General features: G+C 41.8%; 7 non-coding genes across 7 annotated transcripts; all 7 read left to right on the forward strand.

Annotated features, from left to right (window-relative positions):
* The first annotated feature begins 12,389 nt into the window (after window positions 1-12,389).
* Window positions 12,390-12,471, forward strand: trnas-gcu (transfer RNA serine (anticodon GCU)). The gene has a single exon. It is a non-coding gene; the product is annotated as a tRNA-Ser (tRNA).
* A 599-nt stretch (window positions 12,472-13,070) lies between these two features.
* On the forward strand, window positions 13,071-13,152 carry trnas-gcu (transfer RNA serine (anticodon GCU)). The gene has a single exon. It is a non-coding gene; the product is annotated as a tRNA-Ser (tRNA).
* Window positions 13,153-13,722: 570 nt separating this feature from the next.
* On the forward strand, window positions 13,723-13,804 carry trnas-gcu (transfer RNA serine (anticodon GCU)). The gene has a single exon. It is a non-coding gene; the product is annotated as a tRNA-Ser (tRNA).
* Window positions 13,805-15,965: 2,161 nt separating this feature from the next.
* On the forward strand, window positions 15,966-16,047 carry trnas-gcu (transfer RNA serine (anticodon GCU)). The gene has a single exon. It is a non-coding gene; the product is annotated as a tRNA-Ser (tRNA).
* Window positions 16,048-17,434: 1,387 nt separating this feature from the next.
* On the forward strand, window positions 17,435-17,516 carry trnas-gcu (transfer RNA serine (anticodon GCU)). The gene has a single exon. It is a non-coding gene; the product is annotated as a tRNA-Ser (tRNA).
* Window positions 17,517-18,115: 599 nt separating this feature from the next.
* On the forward strand, window positions 18,116-18,197 carry trnas-gcu (transfer RNA serine (anticodon GCU)). The gene has a single exon. It is a non-coding gene; the product is annotated as a tRNA-Ser (tRNA).
* A 1,977-nt stretch (window positions 18,198-20,174) lies between these two features.
* On the forward strand, window positions 20,175-20,256 carry trnas-gcu (transfer RNA serine (anticodon GCU)). The gene has a single exon. It is a non-coding gene; the product is annotated as a tRNA-Ser (tRNA).
* The last annotated feature ends 3,220 nt before the right edge of the window (window positions 20,257-23,476 follow it).

The following is a 23,476-nucleotide window of genomic DNA, read 5'->3' on the forward strand; positions in this document are numbered from 1 at the left end:
CCCCTGAGAATACATTAAATCCAACTGGGGGTGTAGACGAGTGGGTGGGATCATAAACTCCGACTTTGACAATATTAACAAATCCTGTTTCCTTCTGAAGGTCTGACGACAGAAATACATTAAAAAAATTATGTTTTTTTTGTTATTTCACTAATATTAACATCAGAGGGAAGTGAATCTTGAATGAAGTCTTTAACATCCAAACTACGTTTCTGTCTGTTGTTTTTAATGCATTTGATGTTAGTCCATCCAATGTTTAACAAAGCTGTAATATATAGTTAAGTTAGATATGATAAAGGAAACTTTTTGAAAAATAAGTATGCTTTTTAGTATGTGCAATTTTGATTATTGTGGTAAAACCGAATAAAATCAATATACTTAGCAAGAAAATCAGGTAATATTTTGTAATATGTCAAAAAACAAAGATTTTGTTGTGTCTGGTTGTTTGATGCTGTTATAAAAAGTGTGTAACATTACAATATGAAACCTTGTGTCAGGTAAAACACGAGTGCAGATTTGTTGCTGTGGTTTCTCAGTGCATGTTGTTATTTTCACAACCCACACTGTGCTCACTGCATTACTGTCTTCCTTCACTTTCTCAGAATCTAACTATAGAAGTGTGTGTATGCGTGCGTGTGTGTGTGTGTGTGTTTTGTGTGCATGAGATCAGTGTGACAGCGTGAGTGTGATTATTCTCGTGTGTATCTGCTCACACTCTACATGGTGTAATAAGCTACGGGGGTGGTTTTCATAGTTTTAAACAGAATGGATGCAAAATCCACATTACACAACATATTCCCTTTCCAGAATAGTGATCCATCAAGCCCTTGCACTAAGCATCTGTACATAAACCTCAATTATGCTAATGCTAATCCCTGGGACATCGACGTGAGTAGGCAAGCAGGCTAACAGCTAAAGGCTTTGATGTGTGCTGCCATTTGGCAGGGTCTCCTGAAAGACTAGCATTGGACCCCAAACTCAACCAGGGCTTAAGGAGGAAAAACCAGCTCGGCCTTGTCTGTTCCTCTACTGATTACAAGGGCTCAGGGGACTTCTTTTATTTGCTTCTTTGGTATAGACCCAATCATGGGTGTCAGTTCTCTCCCCTGCTGCCTGGCAGTCCTTCCACATTCAGTTTTTGTTTTTACTTTCCCTCCTCTGTGCCAGACTTCTGCTTTGTTTCGTTTTGTTTTTTCATTTTCATCCTGTGGTTGTCTTCCATGTGCGCTTTTACATCTGACACCTTCTGTTCTTAGTCCCATTTTGGTAACTGACAGGAAGCACTGTACCGTGCCGAACATTTTACTGATGGAGATTAATCATTTGTCTGTGAATAAAATGTTTTATGATGGCGTTAATCTCTATTCAGTCCCGTTCTAATTGCTAGGATTTGAAATAACAAAAGTAAGTTCTATCATCTTGTCTTTCTCGGGACCTGTTTCCCATAAAACCTTGTGAACTCAGTGCCTGTTTCCATAATGAGACCTGTGTGATTGCAAGTTGCTTTTTGGAAATCGAGCATTGCAGCTCTAAACTTTTCTTTTGCTAAAAAATTTGAAATCTTACATTTCCTGGCAAAGAGCAGCATTAATAACAGTGATTTAGTTCCATTAACGACAAGTGTTTTTTGAAGTACTCTGCCCCTGACTTACTCTTATGTTCTAATTTCTCTGAGCTTTCAGCAAAAACCCTGCCACAAGAGAAGGATTACAGCTTATTTCAATGAATGAGTCGACACACGAAAATGGGAAAGACACTTCAGACAGTTTGTGTAACAAAAGAGATTATGAACATTTAAGAGGGATTTTGGAAAATAATTGGGGCTTTTTCAAATTTTAGGGCCGAGGATTGTTAAAATGGTGACATAACCTTTTAGGTTCGGATCAACGGGGAACCAGGAGAGAACTCCAGGAGTTCTGCCTAATGGAACATTATAGTTCAGCCTTGTACTAGTATAATTTCAGTTGCGACTCTAAACTCTTGAGTGACTTCACTTCAAAATTATATTCGATTCAGAGTGAGGGCTGCTGCCTGTGAAAATTGCTTTGAAAATAACTTGAAAGAAACAATCGATGACACCATCAAGAGGAGAACATTTGGTTGTGTAATGACTTACATCATGAATGGAAAACTTTGCTGAAGTTATGAGTCATGAAGGTGAAGACTGACAGTCAAACGTGTTTCTTTTTTTAATCTAATGAAGTGTTTTTGTATTTGTGTTTGCACATTTGTCTGAAAGGCTGAGTAGTTTGAATGTTTGTTCACTTTGAGAATAAAAGAGCAAACTTTAAGGCCGGGGGTTTTGATTGAAATAAACAATTCTTTGGTCAAAATGCATGTATATACATAGCACTTATCCTTTCGAGGGTTGCATTGGGGACTGAAGAGGGACGGCAACATACTGAAATAAACAACTATTCAATCCATTTCAGAGAATCCACATGTGGGTGGAAGACAGGGGAACATGCAAATACACACAGAAAGACCAAGGCAGAACCGGGATATGAAGCAGGAACCTTCTTGCTGTGAAAACAAGTGCTACCCACCATGCAGCCCACAAACCGTTTCTACATGAATGAATCTTCATTATTGTGCCAACCGAGGAATTCCTTTTTTTGTTCCATCACGACTTCACTTTGACTTTGAATAGCAACTGAATTGCAGTTGTTTTCTTTGTCTTCAGACTTAAACTTAAATATAACTTGAATACTGGATATCTTCACACAATTGACGGTTTTAGAAAATTACAGATAATCGTTGCTGAATCACACAAATTGCACAATGGCTTTCTACATGGGAATGTTGTCCAACACAACAGTCATGAATTGTCAGTCTCAATTCAAAATATACTCCATTGTGATATACCCTTTTACATGCGTATGATGTGAAAAAACTAATGCATTTAGACATAAATACCTACAAACACTTTCGAAAATATGTTTTTATGTTGATTGAATAACTCAAAGCTTTGTTTTGGAGTTAAAGCAAGTAGATCATGACCTCAAGTAAACACTCACATTGTGTTTTGTAATGAAACATTTTTATTTACACTTGTAAACATGACCTAACTGACAATTAATTATTCACGATGACGGGAAAATAAAACCTAAGATAATTAGTGAAGCTTCAACAACTCATAGAGGCGATTATACAGTAGATTGGCTCACACCATAGACTGAATATAAATATGGATGAGATGGATACTCCCCAAAAGTGAAGCCAATACATTAAATTACCCCCTGGTGGTGGGCTGCAATATAGGTTATAAATCCTCCCTCCTCCATGTTAGGAGATGGGACATGGACCAAACTAAAAAGTCAAAGTACACATCAAATACATTTTTCTCACAGATGGTTTCTGTTTTCTTGAGACCTCGCTTCCACGGCTCCTTTCCCCGATGGCTACTGTGTGGACTCAGGCTCCAAAATATGCAAAATGGAAGTTTACATATTCAGGATATGTTTGCTTCATTTTTGGATAGTGGGAGGAATTTTCATATGTGGGCTCAACACACAAATTGCAGGTAGGCAAAGCAATAGGCTTTCTGTCCAGGGCCTAATCCTCCAGTACAACAATAAGCCACTGCAGAAAAAGAAACAGAGCTTTAGTGAACTGGCTCAACTCAATCATCCATCTCTACATCTCCGCCGCTCTCTTTTTCTAAATCCGGTCTTTTCTTTGGACGGGAAATTGAAGTCATTGTCCGCCCTTGTGTGGAGACACTGTGGCTTTTTTTCCAATTAAGGGAGTCAAAGATTATCAAGATCTCCTTTCACAGGGAATGTAAATCTATAAAGGTTTGTTTGTACATGAGAAGGACTGAAAATGTGATGAAAGATGACATTTCTGACTGTGGCACTTGGAGATCTGAGCTGATTCTGCACTGGCTGACTCACTTGACTGTCTAATTGGCTGAATGACAGTTTGTCTGTCTGTCTGACTGACTGACTGTCTCTCTAATTGACTGGTTGGCTTATGCTCAGCCTCCTGATGCGTTGACAAACAATTATCCTCGATGACATTATCACATTTGTCTAATCAATTAGATGTGTTTGCTTCAACAGCAGGTAGTTAGCAGTCACACGACAGAGAGTTTGGGGCTGTGTGTGTCGGAGATAAATACCTCTGTAATTGCTCTCCAAAAAAAAAAGAAAAGAGGAAGACGTTTTTAACACAGCGGCGTGATCTGTCTTTTATCAGCTCTTATAAAGACAAACATTCGAGAGACATCCATGCTCAGTGAAGCGGTGAATCAATGCAGTCAGACAAGCAGACAAGGCGAGCAGCAGGTACGCCTGATATCTGCAGCGCTCCCCCGACACTTAGCAGCACGGGCTGACACGTTTAAACTTCTCTCACCAATGCTCTCAGTCATCCAGATGTTTCTTTTTATGTAAGAGGCTTTCAAAACACTTACTCCTTTCCCTTACATGGACAAAAATTCAGAAATGCATAGAGATAGAACAACGAAGCAATCGAAGATGGTTGACTTTGGACTTCTCCATGCAAGGAGAGTGATTGCACTATATTGGAAAAATGTAGAACCACCATCACTGGCAATATGGAAAAAGGAGTTGATGACTTGTCTTGGACTGGAGAGATTGACATATATTGTTAAAGGTAAACAAGAGGAGTTTGCTTGTATTTGGGAATCATTATGTCATTTTTGACCAATGAAACGGATAACACTGACTGAACAACAGGTTGTGAAATGTACCCGCCATTTTTTTTTCTTATTTTTATTTTTATTTATTTATTTATTTTATTTTTTACTCCATTAGTTTGATGTCTGTTGTCATTGTCCATTTTATTTATTTAATTTTTCTATGTCTGTGTGAATGAGTGGCTGTTCGAGGGGATGTAAATGAAAATGTTTGTAAATTCTGCATAAAGTTTGATATGCACTTGAAACTTCAATAAAAAATATTGTTAAAAAAAAAAAAGGAAATGCATAGAGATATTGAGGGGGTAAAACGTTTTGTTGGCACACTTGCTCCTTTTAGAAAAAAAACATCCAATATCAGTCACTAATGCAAGTGAAAGGCTCACACAGTGGAGCTCTAATCTAATACGCTTGACTCATCTGTCTCTCGTCCTCTCTCAAATCTCTTCTCATAACCAGCTCTTCACACTCTTGTATCACTTCAGCCAGCAGTGCCTGGAGAACAGCGAGAGAAGTGGCGTGTGTGTGTGTGTGTGTCTGTGTGTGTGAGTGTGTGAGAGTGTGTCAAGTGGGCCTTGTATAGCTGTCCCGGCAGCAACAAGCTGTCATTAGAGTGGGCAGGAAAGAACCCTTGTGGCTTGGTTCCATCAAATTGTAATCCCCACCACATTATTACCATGGCAGGGTCACCTCTCCACTACTGTGCTAGGGCAGGAGCAGGTGGACCGTGGACACACACACACACACACACACACACACACACACACACACACACACACACACACACACACACACACACGCTTCTATTTCCACTGTTTTGCTAGTGTTTTCCTTGACAGTCCTTTTATTACCTGGCGAGCCCCTATAATGAATCCATCGCAGGCGGCCTAGACGAGGCTGCGTGTCATGCATAATTCAATATTGAACCCCCCCCCCACACACACATACATCCACCGCAGCCCTGAGTCTTCTTCTCCATAGCCCTCATTCATGTCAGGCCTACATGCCTCTAGTGGGGTCTCTGTAAAGCCCAACCTGACAGCCTCCATTATGCAACCCTGAACATTACAATCTTGTGGCAGAGTGTGTGTATGTGTCTATATTTGAGTGTGTGCGTGTGTGTGTGTGTGTGTGTGTGTGTGTGTGTGTGTGTGTGTGTGCTCCTCTCTTCTGTGGTTTCAAGGGAAACCAGCATTAGGTCATAGGTTAGAGTGTGTGTGGGCAGAGAGGAGACATATTTACTCCCACTAAAGGACAACTTTCCAAAAGTAGGCATCACCACCACTACACTCTCCTCCAGTGTTTGGCTCCTCTTAAAGTCAAACACTAAACAAGGTCAACACAGACACTTTGTTGAAGCTTAAACATAGTTTCCCAGTGTACATCTCTGCAAGCATAGATTCTAATTGAGGAGAACATTTAGATTCATATCGGTTTTCAGACATGCACGACAGACAGGAAAACGTATAGGCTTATTATATCTACATCTATCTGGTTTTCAGTCTAAAAGAGAAAACAATAAAAATATAAATCAAAAATAAATTAAATTACAGCTCTACAGCCTCTTGTTCCTTTTTTTTTAACTTGGACTTAAATGGTGTGTAATATGGGAAACATTTACCTGTAATTAATGAGTGTCCGTACAATTGATGCCGCAATATAGAGCAGTTGCACACGTGGATCTGGAGAGGGCGAGTGTTTAATTGCCTTTTTTTATGAGGCCCTTTCATTGTAAGAAACAGTTTTCTACTTAGTTTCTAAATGGCCATTAATAACAATGTTCCCCCGAGGAGCTGTAGGAGAAATGAAAAAGCTAAGCAGACTATAGGGCAGTATTTTCATTATGTTTAAGCTATTTCCACCTGCCGCGCATGTCTGCCTCTCCCATAGAACTGTATAGTTTCAGGTCAGTATGAATGTGTATCTTTTTCATCTGATCTGAGGGGGAAATTATTATCTGGAGATGAACAACCGACTTAGAATTGATCTTCAACAGTGGGAGATCAGAGTGAAAGTCAAGCCAGTCAGTTCAAAACAATAGGAGTTGAGACATAGTGTTTTACAATCATGGCAAAGGAAAACAACAACAGAAGTATAGATGCAAAGAAAGTAGAATGATGATAGAATGAAAAACAGGACGAGAGAATAATGCAGGACAAGACACAGAAGATAAGATAAAAGCAAAGGACATTAAACAATGACATCAACAGAATTAGACTGAGTGAAACCTCGGGTAAAAAGCTATTAGATTAAAAATGAACAATAGTGGTACAAGACCCATGTGGGACAGGAGACTATTAAAGAGCTTGAGGGCATATTATATTTTTTCCGTTTTTCTTTCCTCTAGTGTGTTGTGTTAGTTTTTCTTTCCTGTATGTAAAAGTTTGGCAAAGTTTAACGCCCTTTTAAGTCAGGTAACAACTCCCATAGATATATATAAAGACTAGATGTCTCGTTCGACGGATCCGGACGTCCGCACATGGTGGCCATCTTGCTAGAGGCAGCTCGCTCACCCATAACATTGTGTTGTAGTGGTACTTACTTTTAAAATAACCATAACTTGCACAATTTTCAACCGATTTTTAAACGCTCTTGTTTGTTATAAACGTCAGAGATGTAGTTATGACACTGCATAAATTATAAAAATGTTTAGAAAATAGCATAATTATTCATAAGTATGCAGTGTCATATCTCCATGTCTCTGACGTTTATAACAAACCAAACCGTTTAAAATTCGGTTGAAAATTGAGCAAGTTATGGTTATTTACCACTACCAACACAATGTTATGGGTGAGCGAGCTGCCCCCTAGCAAGATGGCCGCCATGTGCGGACGTTCGACCCTGTTGGCCAGAAACGCAGACGAGACATCTAGCCTTTATTTATATCTATGACAACTCCTACCTAAGCAGGAAGCAGTTGACCAATCACAACACAGTGGGTCAGCTGGCCAATCAGAGCAGACTGGCCTGTATTTAGAGGCGGGCCTTAAAGAGACAGATGAGATGTTTCAGACAGAAGCTGAAAAGAGGAGCAGCAGCAACGGATGTGTTTTCTGAACATTAGGAGCACGTAAACACAGAATTAAGAACCTGAATATGAGAAGAATACGAGAAAGACGAGAAAGGAGGATAACCTCAGAGACCTGGGGATATATTCATTATATCAGTGATATAATGAAAGCGATACGAGTACTGTATTGTATTTTCTCACTTGACTACGCAGTGTAAATTTTAAAGCAGATTTCTGAAACTTCTCGTTGGTGCTGCACGGCCTCCAGCACATTGATGCTTTTAAAGGATCATGTTCATGGCAACAAAAGAGACAGATTGGCTGTTTTGTTTTTCTAAGTAACAATGATTACAGGGTGAGTTTGAAAAGTCGCTACAGCCACAAAGTAAATGCTTGAGTCTGACAGTGGGAACATTGCTGATAATGAGCCATATATTATTTCACACTCGATTTCTGGCCAAATAAAAATACAAAACACCCACTCGCTATTCTACTGCCCAACATAGACCACGGTGCTGTGAAGTACTTTCCATCATGCCAATTACACAGTATTGTTGCTGCTGGGCGCTGATTTACACAATATACGCTTTTTGATTACTTAATGGCCTATTTAGATTTGAAACAAGTCACACTGATGCCCAGATTCACACAGAAAGGAGAAAATCCCACCGCTAATGGTTAATACACCCAGTTTGTCAGCAAACAATTAAAAAGCACGGCACCCAAGTGATGCATGGAGTGTATCTGTGTGTGTGCAGAGACAGCGGGACACATCTCATCGTGTCATTAGGAGTCTAGCGAGCAGAAATTACGTTTTCTGCACCTAGGAACAAGGCTGTTTCAGATCAATGCCTGTGGCAGTTCTTAAATCAATGAGTGATGTTGTAACTAGGGGACTCGTCTGTGAAGCAGACCCCTGGGAGACAGGGGAGCGAGCTAGAGAGAGATTGTCAAACAGTGGGGGAGTGGGTGGGGGGGTGGGGGGGGTGGGTGGGGGGAGATAGGGAGCAGGAGACAGAGAGATAAAACGTAATACATAGAGCTGAAAGTGACAGGACGATAGAGGGCAGCAGAAGAAGGACAGAGCAAGTGTGTGTGCGCGTGTGTGTGTGTGTGTGTGTGTGTGTGCGTGTGTGTGTGTGTGTGTGTGTACAAGGAAATGAGATAGAGACTCATCCAAATGCATTGACCTCTCTAAGTGCTTTTTGCTACAGCACAATTCAAATATGATTGTGCTGCTATAATTGCCCATTTGATGAGGCAGGTGAATCTCTGCGGCATGGCCAACCTCCATCTCGCCCTCCCTCCCTCTCTCTCTCTCTCCCTCCTTCTCTCTCTCGCTGTCATGCGTTCGTGCAAAGTGTGTGTCTGCATGTGGGGTAGGGGGAGCAAAGTAATGGGCAGGAGGTGGAGCGTGAAAAAGGTTAGGGAGAAAAATCACATCACCGGAGAGAGAAGCGATGAGAGTGCGCCTGGCTCCCGAGGCCTGATGTATTTACCTGGGTAATGATAGTCATCTGGACTGACAGGGTGTGTGTGTGTGTGTGTGTGTATATGTGCATGTCCTGTATGTGTGCATGTTTGTGTGGCACACAGCATAGCGTAGCGCCGGATGCTGTGTGGAGGCTCGATCTCTGTTTGGCTGACTGACTGCCAGGCCGAGGGGCTTTCTTTGCCGATTTATTTGCAGAAAAAAACAAACAAATCTCTTGTTCTCTTTTTCCTCTCTGATCCTACCTTCATCTCTGTTGTTATTCCGTCTTTTTATTCCTCTTGCCTCTCCAGCGTCCTCTCTCTCTCTCTCCCTCCATCACACTCTTGCTGCCTCGCTTCAAAAGTGGCCTTTATTAATTCATAAAAACACATTGCACACATGACTGAGTTCCATAGGCACTGGAGCATGATCCAATTCGCCTGCACACACGCATTCACACAAACCTTTCCATGTTTATACACCCTGCTGCCTGTTGCCTCTCTCACACCTCTCCTTCCCAGCGCCTAGCTCGCCCCAGACATCTCTTCAGCAGGCATGAGGCGAAGACCAGACCCTTCTTTTTGTTTCGTTATCTATAAATAGTCAGCACCACATCTCCAGCACAGGAGGACCATTGTAAATATTCTGCTTTGCCCCCATTGCACACTGTGTCTCACTGCTGCTACTGCTGCTCTACTCACTACCTTCAAACACTTCTTATAAAACATCTTACTTTTGCGGCAGCGAATGCATTTGAGGAAAAAAAATGTGCAAGATTTGTTTGTTCACCTAAGTTTCGTACATGCAGGTTTTGTTTTAATTCATTCTTTCCAGAAGGGCTTGGTTGTGACAATGCTGTTATCGAGGGCTGGCACATGTGAGCCTAGAGGTTAAAGCGGATTCCCACATGCATGCACACACACACAAAAAACATAGGAGCAACCACAAAAACATATATATACATGGTCTTTCTCAGGTCCACCCCCCACTTCTGAAAAGAGTTGGAAGAGAAAGGAAGGGGTGCTTAAACACGATAGCTGGGACTGAATTAAAAAAACATCAGCTTGAGGCTGTGCAGCTGAATCCTGATGATGAGGCCACCGGGGCAAAATTGAGAAAATGGGCTTCGGCTGCCAGGGCCTTGAAAATCCCTTACTAATGGAATGAGAGGAGGCAGAGAAAGATAGCGAGAGTGAGGGAAGGGGAGGACGGGATATCACACAGCCAGAAAGACAATGCATTGTGTTTGTGTGCTCATGTGAGAGCAGAACGGGTTGAAACTAATGGAGCAGAGAGAGGAAGCCTCCGATGAAACATCATTACAAGCAGCTTCGGAAATATGAGGGCCTCTGGCGTCACTGGCAATACTGTCGTGCTCCGGGTCTGACGCGGTTCGGTGGTTTCAACTTTGGACACAAGCTCGTCTGGCTCGGTTTAGTTTGCCGTGACTTATTTTGCCAACATATTCAAGAGCTCTGTTTATTATGCCCCTACACCGTGTTGTGGTTCCCCGGTTGCCACCCGACTGCAGCTCCGATGATTCAGGTTTTGTTGATCGGCGAACCAAACATTGTAGTGGCAGGTGCCATGACAGCCGAGTGAAGGTGAGCCCAGACACTTAAAGTCAGGTGACGCTACACTTTTCATTTGATGCTCGGCCAAATGTGCCCGTTTTTTTTTAAGCTGGTGTCCTATTGGAGAAGTTGGACCCAGGACAAGTCTGTTCTGTTCATATTTAGCACACGCGCCATGTGGTGGCACATCTGCCAAGTCTCCCACACTCTGTGCTTGACCTAGAAAAACTAGAAACTAAACTTTATTTCTGCTATAATTATTGTTTTGTTGATACTGAAAAATCATATATACTGTTCATAGAACCGTTTTAAAGATACTTAAATGCTTTTCATTGCAAGTTAAATAAAAAAATGAAAAAGAGCTACAGGCATGAAGTAGCAATGACAACGGCCTTTGCTTAATCACTGGCTTTATCCCTATTAGAAACCATTTTGGACTCCAGTGTGAGAAACACATACCAGATGGCTAATTAGAAATAAAAAGATCTGAGTGCACACTTAAGAAAATGTGTATTTTCCTCCTCGTTTTGCTTTTCTATGCGACCATCATGGTTAAATTCTCTGCTTAATTCTCCAAGCGGTGGGCATTTCAGCCCCCTCATTTCCCTGGGAAATGAATAGAAGCATATGACATCAGCTGACATGGGCTTTAAATGTACAATCTGGCTGTCTTGTGATGGGAACAAATTAATAAGTGAATGTTATCTGTGGGTAGCAGAGCATGGTGCCTTGCCAGGCCTTTTTGTTTCTGCACCTCTTCCTTTTTACAATAAATGACAGAAGACACAAAAACAGACTGAGCTCTTGGTTTGAATTGGATTCTGACATGAATATTGTCACACTGGGTGTATGTGGAAGCATGCACATGTTATACATTGTCTGTATTAAAGTGCATGTACTGAATGTGGATCTGCATGTGCATGGTTGTTTGCATGGATTTATTTTAATGTGTTTCGTACGCAGTGTTTTAGGACTGGACTCGTTTCAGGTTTGATTTACGACATGTGGCATCGAAGAGGAAACACGATTTTCCAATCTTTAGCGGGCGGTGGATTAGGCAGGCGGAATAGAAATGAAAAATAAGCTGAGACTGAATGAAGAATAGGTAGCCAGCAGTGTCACGCTCCCCTTTATCTCTCAATATTGGTATTGCGAAGTCACTGAGAGATGGCAATCAGCAGGAGATGTGTCTTGAAGATGAAAGCAGGGAAAGAGAAACAGACGGAGAGCGAGAGAAAGGAGAGCCTCTTAAGGCACCTCCATCAGCCTGTCGTTAGGAGGGTAATGAACCTAGCACCACTGCTGCCAAGCAACCAATGACTCTCACACAGACACACACACGCACACGCACGCACGCACGCACACAACAAAGAAATCTCTCAAGCATCCATAGTCTGTCTCTGCTACTCGTCCTTTATCAGACAATCTCTGCAATTACAGTTTTTATACACAAAAAAATTCTTGGTACTATAATCGTAAGAGTAAAAATAACAAATCAATGGCCTGTTCATTTACTTAAATCCATCTCTTTCTTACATTTCAAATATTATTCCACAGACTGCTTGCGTTTGCCATATGTATGTGTTACTGTACTTTATGTACTTCGGAAAAATACAGAATAATTCTGATAATTTTTTTTTTTTGTCAGTCTCTACACATGGTGTATATGACGAGGTGGCCGAGTGGTTAAGGCGATGGACTGCTAATCCATTGTGCTCTGCACGCGTGGGTTCGAATCCCATCCTCGTCGAAACAATAATATATTGTTAGAAGGTAAACAATCAGCTGACAAATGTTTATGTTCAGAGAGAAAATGCAGTGTTTCTCTAGCAGCAGCTTTCTCCACAGCCGGGGCAAAATATCGGTTGATTTGATAGAGAACAATAGAAGCTGATGTGATTGTCCATCAGTGAATCTCAACTTAACTCCTCCAGCTGCCACCGACTATGCAATATACTGGCTTCGTCCTGCTGTGGCCTCTTCTTCAGATTGGATAACAGGATTGGGTCTAAGCATCAAGAAAAACTAAAAATTAAGAATAATCACACTCATGTTCACTGGCAACTAGAGTTTGTAATTTTTCCCAGTGTCAGAGAAAAAGAGAACTTAATAATCGAGACTGCTTGTCAAATATACTGCCAACAGTTTATTTAAAGAACTGAACCCAGTGAAGAGGCCAAATAACAAATCGATGGCCTGTTGATTTACTTAAATCCATCTCTTTCTTGTATTTCATGTATTCTTCCACCAACTGCTTGCTTTTGCCATATGTATGTGTTACTGTACTTGCGCTTATATTATAATTCTGATAATTTGGATTTTTTGTCAGTCGCTACACATGGTGTATATGACGAGGTGGCCGAGTGGTTAAGGCGATGGACTGCTAATCCATTGTGCTCTGCACGCGTGGGTTCGAATCCCATCCTCGTCGGAGAGTAACAAATTGTTAGGTTTATGTTCAGAGAGGAAATTAAGTGTTTCTCTAGCAGCAGTTTCTCAACAGCCGGAGCAAAATCTCTGTTGATTTGATAGAGAACAATAGAAGCTGATGTCATCATCCATCACTGAAACTCACCTTAACTCCACCAGCTGACCCTTCTATGCAATACAATTGCATCGTCCTGCTGTGGCCTCTTCTTCAGATTGGATACCAGGATTGGGTCTAAGCATCAAGAAGAACTAAAAATTAAGAATAATCACACTCATGTTCACTGGCAACTAGAGTTTGTCATTTTTCCCAGTGTCAGAGAAAAAGAGAACTTAATAATCGAGACTGCTTCTGAAATATACTGCCAACAGTTTTGAGAGAACTGAACCAACTGAAGAGGCCAAATAACAAACCAATGGCCTGTTGATTTACTTAAATCCATCTCTTTCTTGTATTTCATGTATTCTTCCACCGACTGCTTGCTTTTGCCATATGTATGTGTTACTGTACTTGCGCTTATATAATAATTCTGATAATTTGGAATTTTTCTCAGTCTCTTCACATGGTGCATATGACGAGGTGGCCGAGTGGTTAAGGCGATGGACTGCTAATCCATTGTGCTCTGCACGCGTGGGTTCGAATCCCATCCTCGTCGGACAGTAACATATTGTTAGAAGGGAAACAATCAGCTGACAGATGTGTATGTTCAGAGAGGAAATGCAGTGTTTCTCAAGCAGCAGTTTTCTCCACAGCCGGTGCAAAATATCTGTTGATTTGATAGAGAACAATAGAAGCTGATGTGATTGTCCATCACTGAATCTCACCTTAACTCCTCCAGCTGACACTGACTATGCAATATACACTGCTCAAAAAAATTAAAGGAACACTTTGAAAACACATCAAATCTCATTGAGAAAAAAAATTATGTTGGATATTTATACTGATATGGACAGTTTAATGTCTTAGGAACAAAAGGATGCCACATCTTTGATGGAAGTAAAAGTTTTCAGCCTACAGAGGGCTCAACTTTATAGACACCCCGGAAATCATAGTGAAAAAGTGATGTGGCAGGCTTGTCCATTTTGCCAAAATTCAATTTCTGCAACTCAAAAATGCTTCTCAATATCTTGTGTGGCCCCCACGTGCTTGTATGCATGCTTGACAACGTCGAGGCATGCTCCTAATGAGACAACGGATGGTGTCTTGTGGGATGTCCTCCCAGATCTGTCTACGGGCATCAGTGAGCTCCTGTAAAGTCTGAGGAGCAACCTGGCGGCGTCTCATGGACCGAAACATAATGTCCCAGAGGTGTTCTATCGGGTTTAGGTCAGGTGATCGTGAGGGCCATTCAATTGCATCAATTTCTTCATCCTCCAGGTACTGCCTGCATACCCTTGCCACATGAGGCCGGGCATTATCGTGCATCAGGAGGAACCCAGGACCTGGTGCACCAGCGTAGGGTCTGACCACGGGTTCAAGGATTTCATCCCGATACCTAATGGCAGTAAGACTGCCGTTCTCTAGCCTGTAGAGGTCTGTGCGTCCCTCCATGGATATGCCTCCCCAGACCATCACTGACCCACCACCAAACCGGTCATGCTGAATGATGTTGCAGGCAGCATAGCGTTCTCCTTGGCTTCTCCAGACCCTTTCACGTCTATCACAGGTGCTCAGGGTGAACCTGCTCTCATCTGTGAAAAGCACAGGGCGCCAGTGGCGGACATGCCAATTCTGGTGTTCTATAGCAAATGCCAATCGAGCTCCACGGTGCTGGGCAGTGAGCACAGGGCACACTACAGGACGTCGCGCCCTGAGGCCACCCTCATGAAGTCTGTTTCTGACTGTTTTGGCAGAGACATTCACACCAGTGGCCTGCTGGAGGTCATTCTGTAGGGCTCGGGCAGTGTTCAACCTGTTCCTCCTTGCACAAAGCAGCAGATATCGGTCTTGCTGATGGGTTGAGGACCTTCTACGGCCCTGTCCAGCTCTCCTAGAGTAACTGCCTGTCTCCTGGAATCTCCTCCATGTTCTGGAGATTATGCTGGGAGACACATCAAATCTCCTTGCAACGGCACGCATGGATGTGCCATCCTGGAGGAGTTGGACAATCTGTGCAACTTCTGTAGGGTTAAGAAATCGCCTCATGCTCCCAGTAGAGATAATGACTCTAGCTAAAGCCAACACTAATGGAAAACCAGTCGAAGTGATCAAGAGGGAGAAACTTGAAATGGCCTCCACATGCAAAACCACTCCGATTTTGGGGGTCGTCTCATTGTTGCCCCTCTAGTGCACCTGTTGTTAATTCCATCAACACCAATGCAGCTGTAACTGATTAACAACCCCTTCTGCTACTTAACCAGATAATTATCAAAAAAGTGCAATTAAATTCATGCCATACCCTGATAAAAAAGTGTTCCTTTAATTTTTTTGAGCAGTGTACTTGCTTCGTCCTGCTGTGGCCTCTTCTTCAGATTGGATAACAGGATTGGGTCCAAGTATCAAGAAAAAAATAAATATGAATAATCACACTCATGTTCACTGGCAACTAGAGATTGTAATTTTCCCAGTGTCAGAGAAAAAGAGAACTTAATAATCTAGACTGCTACTGAAAAGTTTTGAGAGAACTGAACCAACTGAAGAGGCCAAATAACAAATCAATGGCCTGTTGATTTACTTAAATCCATCTCTTTCTTGTATTTCATGTATTCTTCCACCGACTGCTTGCTTTTGCCATATGTATGTGTTACTGTACTTGCGCTTATAGAATAATTCTGATAATTTTGGATTTTAAATCAGTCTCTACACACATTACATATGACGAGGTGGCCGAGTGGTTAAGGCGATGGACTGCTAATCCATTGTGCTCTGCACGCGTGGGTTCGAATCCCATCCTCGTCGAAACAATGACATATTGTTAGAAGGGAAACAATCAGCTGACCGATGTTTATGTTCAGAGAGGAAATGCAGTGTTTCTCTAGCAGCAGTTTTCTCCACAGCCGGTGCAAAATACACTCCTGATCAAAATCTTAAGACCAGTTAAAAAATTGTATGAATTTTCATTTTGCACTGTTGAATCTTAGGAAGGTTCTAAGTAGAGTTTCAAAATGCAAAAAGAAGAAATGGGAACAAGAGCTCAAAGGTTGTGAGCAGGCAATTTATTGAAAACAACAATTTAACTGAAGTAGGCTGTTCATCAGCTGATCAAAAGTTTAAGACAACAGCTCAAAAAAAACAAAAAAACCTCCTAAAACAGAAATTAAAGTGTCAAAAACTGACTCAGTAATGAGTAGCTCCACCATTATTGTTGATCACTTAAAAAATTCGTTTTGGCATGCTTGATGCAAGTGTTTCCAAAAGGCTAGTGCGAATGTTGCGCCAAGTGGTGAAGATGGCTTCACGAAGGGCATCCACTGTCTGGACCTGAAGTCCATTTTTGTAAACTTCCCTTGCCATCCATCCCCAAATGCTCTCAATTGGATTAAGATCAGGGGAACACGCAGGATGGTCCAAAAGAGTGATGTTATTCTCCTGGAAAAAAGTCTTGGTCAGACGGGCATTGTGAATTGGAGCGTTGTCCTGCAGAAAAACCCAGTCGTTACCACACAGACGAGGGCCCTCAGTCATGAGGGATGCCCGCTGCAACATCTCCACATAGCCAGCTGCTGTTTGACGCCCCTGCACAACCTGGAGCTCCATTGTTCCGTTGAAGGAAAAGGCACCCCAGATCATGATGGCGCCCCCACAACTGTGCCGCGTAGAAAACATCTCAGGTGGCATCTCCTTCTCATGCCAGTAACGTTGGAAGCCATCAGGACCATCAAGGTTACATTTTTTCTCGTCAGAGAATAAAACTTTCTTCCACCTTTGAATGTCCCATGTGTGGTGCTCCCTTGCAAAGTCTAAACGGGCAATTTTGTGGCGTTGAAGGAGACGTGGCCTTTGAAGACGTTTCTTGTTTTTGAAGCCCTTCCTTCGCAGACGCCGTCTGATGGTTATTGGGCTGCAGTCAGCACCAGTAATGGCCTTAATTTGGGACGAGGATCGTCCCGTGTCTTGACGGACAGCCATTCGGATCCTCCGGCTCAGCGGCGGTGAGATTTTTTTGGGTCTACAACTTGATTTTTTAGTTCCATAACCCTGAGGATCTTTTCAGAAATGCAAAATGACTGTCTTACTGCGTCCACCGAATGCTTGCTTTTGCCATATGTATGTGTTACTGTACTTGCGCTTATAGACTAATTCTTATAATTTGGATTTTTTGACGCTCTCTACAAATGGTGTATATGACGAGGTGGCCGAGTGGTTAAGGCGATGGACTGCTACTCCATTGTGCTCTGCACGCGTGGGTTCGAGTCCCATCCTCGTCGAAACAGTAACATATTGTAAGAAGGGAAACAATCAGCTGACAAATGTGTATGTTCAGAGAGGAAATGCAGTGTTTCTCTAGCAGCAGTTCTCTCCTCAGCCGGTGCAAAATATCTGTTGATTTGATAGAGAACAGTAGAAGCTGATGTTATCTTCCATCTTTTAAACTCACCTCAACTCCAGCAGCTGCCACTGACTATGCAATATACTTGCTTCATGCTGTGGCCTCTTCTTCAGATTGGATAACAGGATTGGATCTAAGCATCAAGAAAGACAAAAAAAAGAAGAAGATATTCACACTCATGTTCACTGGCAATTAGAGATTGTAATTTTTCCCAGTGTCAGAGAAAAAGAGAACTTAATAATCGAGACTGCTTGTGAAATATACTGCCAACAGTTTTTTTAAAGAACTGAACCAACTGAAGAGGCCAAATAACAAACCAATGGCCTGTTGATTTACTTAAATCCATCTCTTTCTTGTATTTCATGTATTCTTCCACCGACTGCTTGCTTTTGCCATATGTATGTGTTACTGTACTTGCACTTATATAATAATTCTGATAATTTGGAATTTTTCTCAGTCTCTACACATGGTGTACATGACGAGGTGGCCGAGTGGTTAAGGCGATGGACTGCTAATCCATTGTGCTCTGCACGCGTGGGTTCGAATCCCATCCTCGTCGGATAGTATCATATTGCTAGAAGGTAAACAAACAACTGACACATGTGTATGTTCAGAGAGGACATGCAGTGTTTCTCAAGCAGCAGTTCTCTCCTCAGCCGGTGCAAAATATCTGTTGATTTGATAGAGAACAATAGAAGCTGATGTGATTGTCCATCACTGAATCTCACCTTAACTCCTCCAGCTGACACTGACTATGCAATATACTTGCATCGTCCTGCTGTGGCCTCTTCTTCAGATTGGATAACAGGATTGGATCTAAGCATCAAGAAATACAAAAAAAGTTTTGAGAGAACTGAACCAACTGAAGAGGCCAAATAACAAATCAATGGCCTGTTCATTTACTTAAATCCATCTCTTTCTTGTATTTCATGTATTCTTCCACCGACTGCGTGCTTTTGCCATATGTATGTGTTACTGTTTTTAGGACATGGCTTTTGTGCAAAAAGCAGGCCTCTCTTTCAGGCCTGTATGGGAAGTCAAAACCTGAAAGCACATGTTCTTTGTCTCGAGAAAGCCGCATGTGCTACAGCAAACTCAATCTCCCAGAGTGCAACGTGTTCTCTTTGTCCTGAGAAGGTCAAATAACTCAAACTCCCAGAAGGCTACATGTCCCCTTTGTTTCAGCATCTTCACACATAGGTGCGAAGTGCTCCAAGGATCAATTCCAATTGGTCACTCTGGTCTCATGACCTGAGGGCAATCAGCTCTATAAAAGACCAGTGCTCCCCCAATTCTTTCTCTTTCCTCATCCCCACCGAAGACAGCAGGTTGCCAGCCGCCTCTCCTGCAACTCCAAAAGAGGGGGGTCCAGGCTGCTTCACTCTCTTCCTCCACCGATCACCACTGAGGACAGCAGGCTGCCGGCCTTTCCTCCTGCATTGGCGAGTGGAGGAACCGGATTCCTCCAGCTCAAATCTTCTCTATCCAACAACCGGAGGGCAAAGGTCGAGCTTCCACTCCACCTTCTCAAGGAAACCTCCTCGCCCTTCAAGTTCTACCAATCTCCTTGCAGCGATTCGATATCCTGCAGGTAAGGAATTCAACAAGCAACTGAACTGCACAGCTCAACAGAACCGCGGAAGCAGAGACCACACGAGCCAGAAGACTTCACACAGCCGGCAGGACGATCTGCTAACTGAACTGCACTGCAACTTTCTCCCTGTTCAAGGACTGGTAACATACTGGGCTTAATTAATGAGACTAGACTAGAAGCAAGACTGTTTATTTGATTCTGTGTGGTGTTTATAAGTTTGATATATGTGGTGTTATTGTAGTTACAAGCTAAATGAAAGTTAATGTGAGTAAAGCTCTTCACAGACACTGCATATCTTCACCTACTTAACTACCCCCCCCCCCCCCCCCCGACCAGGGTTAGGGTTAGGGTTAGGGTTAGGGGGGGCTGCGATCTTAGAGACCATCTTACAAGACCACAGGAAGGTGTGACTCTCTTTGTTAGCTACCAGAACTCCCCTCTCACTCACACACACATCTTTGTTAGTTAGTATTTTGTTTAGTAATTGGTGTTTTTATACTTATTATGTTTATAATAAATGTTTTCTTTTAACCTTGTCCTTTCATTAATGTTGCATAAGTGAATTTTGCCAACGTTACACTGAACTAAACTAAACTCTATAAACCTTAACTGTTCATTATATAATCTTTAATAGTAAATATTAAGATTTCTAATTGAACTAGATCTAAATGAGACTGATCTTAATCAATAAATTGGCTATCTTTTCCCTTCTGTGAAGGGAGGTGCCCGCGAGAACTTAAACAAGCTAAAGTTATGATTTAATATTAATATTTTAAATATGAATGTTTTATATTTTATTTTGATAACCAAATTAATTGAACGCCTAAAGGCATACCAGCTTATGGTATCATTCCTAACCATTATTGCACAACACTGTACTTGCGCTTATAGATTAATTCTGATAATTTGGATTTTTTCTCAGTCTCTACACATGGTGTATATGACGAGGTGGCCGAGTGGTTAAGGCGATGGACTGCTAATCCATTGTGCTCTGCACGCGTGGGTTCGAATCCCATCCTCGTCGAAACAATAACATATTGTTAGAAGGTAAACAATCAGCTGACAGATGTGTATGTTCAGAGAGGAAATGCAGTATGCAGCAGTTTTCTCCTCAGCCGGTGCAAAATATCTGTTGATTTGAAAGAGAACAATAGAAGCTGACTTGTGTTCACTGGCAACTAGAGTGTGTAATTTTTCCCAGTGTCCGAGAAGAAGAGAACTTAATAATCGAGACTGCTTCTAAAATATGCTGCCAACAGTTTTGAGAGAACTGAACCCAGTGAAGCTTTGAACGAATGAGACCTGATCAAGCTAAGTAGCACTGCTGTTAACATAATAAATATTTACTGGTTTTATTAATCAAGAAACCTACTTCTCAGGTCTCAAGCACTTCTGCTTTGGCTTCACTTCCTGGATCCATCTTTATATACAGCCACTACACAAGACAGCACAAAACAAACACTATGAGCATCTAAAACATTGATACGCTAATTTATAAGCTCGAAGAATTTTATACAATACAATAAAGATTGTCATTGTAAATACATGATTCAGATATTGATAATGTAAACATTGGTGATTCTACCCTGACTTGAACTTAGACATGATATCTTCACGTCTGTCTGTGCAGACGCATGTGACGCATTTCCACACGAGCAAACCAATGTGTTTGTGTGTGGCTTTGTTTACGTGTCAGCAGTCGTCACCAACAAACCCCCCCCTGAGGACGTGGGTTGGACTGTCAGCCTCAGTCAGACATCACACACACACACACACACACACACACACACACACACACACACGCACACTTTGATGTCTGTCACCTTCTCTTGAGAGATCAGGCAGCCATATACATGGCTCAATACCTCCATGATCTTCTGCCAGAGAGAATCCAGCTCAGACCCTTGTCAGTTACAGCTTTGTCACAAAGCTTTCTACAGTATTAATCTCATCGTCTCATTGCAGGGAGTACACTGATTGTGGCATAGTGCACTCTCCCTCATTTTTGCACTCTCACACACGAGCAATTATTGTCAGAAGAAAAGAAACATGGTCGTGCCAGCACCGCAAAAAGGTAAAGCGAGGACACAGCAGATGTTTTCTACAGTGAACATTGACATATGACGTCAAGAAAAGTTCAGAGGCAGCTGATTCCTTGATGAGGACTCTGGTTAATTGAGCTTTGTCAATACTTCACACATGTATGAACAACTCAGAGCCCTGGCACCGGCACAGAGTTGCTTTTATTAGTTATAGGGTACATATTTTTGACAAGTTAGACAAGTTTGACAAGTGAGAATGAAAAATAAAAAAACTACGCAAATGAAACGCTGAGCAATAAAAACATCATTCAAAACTCTATTTTAAAGATGTATGGAATGCAGCACACACTGCATGTTGAGTTTCAACCCTCCACTGTGCATTCTTCCATCACATGCACAGATAACTCCCAGCATCCTTCACTCTACAGCAGGGCTATTGAGGCCTGCTGTAGAGTGCAGGACTAGTCAGGTAAGTTTCCATGATATTACTGGGGAAAATATATTAGCATGCTGATTGAGGATTGTTCATCTGTTCATCTAGCCTATTTCCATTCATTTTTCCATCAATTGTAAAATATGTTTACAGACGAGTCCAATTGTTTGGCGAACTATTTATATCTCTGGCATTGCATTAGTGTTTTTTTACAAACTTTTTTCTCATCTTATTCTACAGAACAATGCCACGTGCACTCTCTCATGTGTGGAGACATTTCACCCCATCCAACGTAGAAGGAAAGGCTGTGTACATTTGCAAATACTGTGCAAAGACCTATGTTAAGAATGACACAACGATGCAGAAGCATATAGTCAAGTGCCCAAAGTTTCCTCAGGGCTCAAATCAGCCTATGACAAAACAAAATGTTAATATTGATGTCTGTATATGACAAGATAAATACAGTTAGTATAAATTACCCACAACATTTCCCGTTAATTCCCATGGAAAGTTTCCAGCTTTGAATATTCCCCGGAATTTTGCAACCCTACTCCTAAGTGTCAAAATTACTGTCAAAACAATGTTAACCAATGCTAATGTTGGTTAATTTTAAAAGCAGGCTAAGATTAGCCCACCTGCAACACCAAGGTAACATTTAGATATTTCCAACCGAGTCCAAACATTTCTGTACCGTGTCCATCTTAGTCTTGTGGGTTGTTGTGTATTCTGCTGTGAGATCATAGTGATAGTTTGAGCAAGTATGACAAAAAGTTACTTGTGCACCCTTGAGGTTGTCTGTAAAACCCAAAACTCACAAACAGCTTCATTGGTAGATTCTAAAGTCAGCAACAGCACAACAAAAAGAAAACGAAGCATGAAGAAGTGCTTAGTGTTGCTCTTTGGTTTGTCGTCTCGTTCACTTGTATTAGTCGGCACCAACACTTCTGTCAAAGACAACAGCAGCTGCAGCTTTTCATGACATTTTGCTGGATGGCTGCAGAAAAACACTGCTGACTGTTTTACTCATAGCAGCAAGGAGGATGCACTGCAGGGTATCAAGGCTTCATGCAAACAGTTTAACCATAATAAGAATGGAGCCTCATCCACTGCATGGCCACTATCAAGGGTCACAATTTAAATCTTCATAAAACAGTCTGCACATAACCATAGGATACATTTTTTCCCATCCTTGATATGACAATGTTTACCTCGAGGCTGAATACAGAACTTTTAAGAACAAAAATTCTCAATATTTAACAATGACTTTCAAATATGACTCATTTTCGTGAGCTAAAATATGAGTCCAGTGATGTCAGGGTATTCACAGCCTGCCCGTGCATATTCACAGACTAACTCCTCAATTCTGTGGACTGGTTTGTGTGTCTCAGCTCGTAATACTCAGACAGCAGCTTGGTGGCCGAGCTGTGTTGCTGATCGTAGGTGACAGGGACACTGCTGGCCAGAGGGACCTGGAAATGTTGGCATGGCAGTAGGGAAAGGTCACCACCACAACACTGTCAGCATCATTGCTGTGACACAGTGGGAGCAACAAAGAGACTGGAGCACATTCACACGTCCACTTTTTTTGGGAACTGTTTAGGCCAAACGCAAATGTCTGTAACGTTCAATCCAGCATTAGAATAAAACAAAAATAGAGCTTCATGAAAGCGTATTCACATCATAACATCAAGATCAGTCCCTTTGAGAATACCAGTGGATGAAATTACAATTTCATTTGAGTAATAAAGAAATGATGTTGCATTTTAAAA

This window comes from Limanda limanda, chromosome 3, assembly GCF_963576545.1.
Source record: "Limanda limanda chromosome 3, fLimLim1.1, whole genome shotgun sequence".
Classification (NCBI taxonomy): Eukaryota; Metazoa; Chordata; class Actinopteri; order Pleuronectiformes; family Pleuronectidae; genus Limanda; species Limanda limanda.